Consider the following 2,522-nt stretch of genomic DNA (forward strand, 5'->3'; position numbering starts at 1 on the left):
TAACTGTGTCATCTGTCCTGTTTTGTTGCATTTCGCGGTGAGATTAAGATAGGTTTCGGGCAGGGACATGCGAGTACTCAAATCCTAGTCTCAATCAGCATCCTTCCCCCGGTGGTCACAGGGGGCAAATATGCAGAGAAAACAATGGTCTGCACAGGGACTTTTCATTAATATCTACGGCTGTGGACATAAAGCCCATTGCGTGGTCCAGGAAGCATCGTTAGCAAAACTATAAGGTGAGGTATGTTAAAGCTTGATATATAATAAGAGTATTATTAGGGTTCTCCAGGGAAATAGAATCTATAAGAATATATATATATATGTATATATGTGTGTGTGTGTGTATGTGTGTGTGTGTATGTGTGTGTATATATATATATATATATATATATATATATATTTCTCCACTGGAAGTCCCAAAGTCCACCATCTGTAAGCTGGAGAACCCAGAAAGCCAATGGTATATTCAGTTCAAGACCAAAAGCCCAAGAATTAGGGAAGAGAGGTTGGTGTAAATCCCCAGTCTGAGTCTGACAGCCTGAGAACCAGGAACTCTGTCTGAGGGCAGGAGAAGACAGATGTCTCAGCTCAAGCAGAGGGAGGATATTTCCCCTTCCTGCACCTTTTGTGTTCTATCAGGCCTTCAACAGACTGGACCGTGCCCACACCCATTCGTGAGGGTGATCTTCCTTATTTAGCCCACTGATGCGAATGCTAATCTCTTCCCGAACCATCTTCGTAAACACGCCCAGAAAGAATGTTTTGTCAGCTGAGTGTCCCTTGGCTCAGTCAAGTTGACCCATTAAAATTCACCATCACAATAAGTACTTTTGGTAGGCAGACTGTATGGCCCCTTGAGATGTCCACCTCCTAGGCACAAGATTCTGAGATTATGTCATGTTGTGTGACGAGGAGGGATCAAGTTTGCTAGTCCACTAACTTTAAAAGAAGAACACTATCCTAATTACCTAGGCGGGCCCCATGTAATCCCAAGGTCCTTTCAGTGTGGAAGAGGGAGGAAGAGGAGTGATCTCCAAGGTGATGCGGTGGGAGAAGGCTCAGCCCACCGTGGCTGGGTCTGTAGGAGGAAGGGACCTCCAGGCAAGGAGGGTAGGAGCTCCAGAAGCAGCCAAAGGCAAGACATCAGACTCTCACCTGGAGCCTCGAGAAAGGAACAGAGTTGTCCTGCTACCTTAACGCACCGTGGGACCCACTATAGAATTCTGCCTTCCAGAACTGTAAGATAATACATTTTTTATTGTTTTAAGCCACTAAGTTTGTGGTAACTTTTTACAGCAGCCACCGGAAACTCTTACAGTACTTGATAAATGTTAGCTAGTAGCTAGTGATTTAACTTTTTCCCTTGTCAAGTGATATCCTTCCTGATTGGCGAGTTCGGGGAGATCCACATCACAGCCAGTGTCTCAGTGTGAATCCCGCCTCACCTCAGCATCTGCCTAGTGTTCTCAAAGTACGTGCTCTACAGGGCAGTTAAGAGCACAAATTATTCTTGTATTGTTGTCTGACTGTAAGCAACAGAAACGGACTGTCTAACTGAAGCAGGAAAGGAATCTGTTGGCAAGATATTGGGTAGTTCCCAGAATTAACTGGAAGACCGGAGGATCAGACTCCGAAAATTAGCCAGAGTCAAGAAAGATTGGGAATCGATCAGAGCTGGAAGGGTTCGGAGGTTGCCCCGGGACACTCAAGGCCAATAACACTGGACTCCCGATGCCACCACTGCTTCTGTGAATAATTGTCTAACTCTCTATCTTTGTGTCCCTCAAGATTGCACGTTCTGGGCAGAAATGTCCGACTGAGATCCTGCAACTGTGACAGAGGTGGGTCAGCCTCTTTGGCGTTTACAGCGATTGATGGTGCCCTACCTGCAACCAAGTCATATACGATGAGGGTTCTCCCAAGTAAGAAGACGTCGGAGCCCAGATAACTCCCCAAATGACACATATCTACTACACTTAAGTCCGTGCAAGTGGCTGGGATTGAGCACCATAGCCTGGGTAGTCTCCAAACAACAGAAATTTCTTGCTCACCGTTCTGAAGGCTGGGATGTCTCAGATCAGGGTGTTGGCGAATCCAGGGTCCGGTGGGGACTTGCTTCCCGTGTCCTCAATGGCCATCGTTTCACTGTCTTCGCACGGCAGAAGGACAAAGGAGCTCTGTAGGGTCTCGTTTACAAGGGCACTAATTGCCTTCATGGGGTTCCACATTTATTGCCTAATTGTCTCCCCACCTTCAAATGCCATCATATTGGGGATTGGGTTTCAACATAAGAATATGGGCAGGGGGACACACAAACGTTCAGTCCATAGCACCGAGCATCAGTGTTCTTGCCCACACCACGGGGATAAGGATTTCTACTGATTCTATTCCACCCCAAGTGCAAGGTACATTTCAACTACAGCAGCTGCTGGAAGTTTCCTGAGCACAAGCGCTCACCTTCACACCTCTGCTGTTCCTTCTGTCTGAAATGTCATCTCTCCTTATGTGTCTTGTGACCTTCT

The sequence above is a fragment of the Herpailurus yagouaroundi genome, unplaced genomic scaffold, assembly GCF_014898765.1.
Source record: "Herpailurus yagouaroundi ecotype Mexico unplaced genomic scaffold, PumYag 211, whole genome shotgun sequence".
In the NCBI taxonomy this organism is placed as follows: Eukaryota; Metazoa; Chordata; class Mammalia; order Carnivora; family Felidae; genus Herpailurus; species Herpailurus yagouaroundi.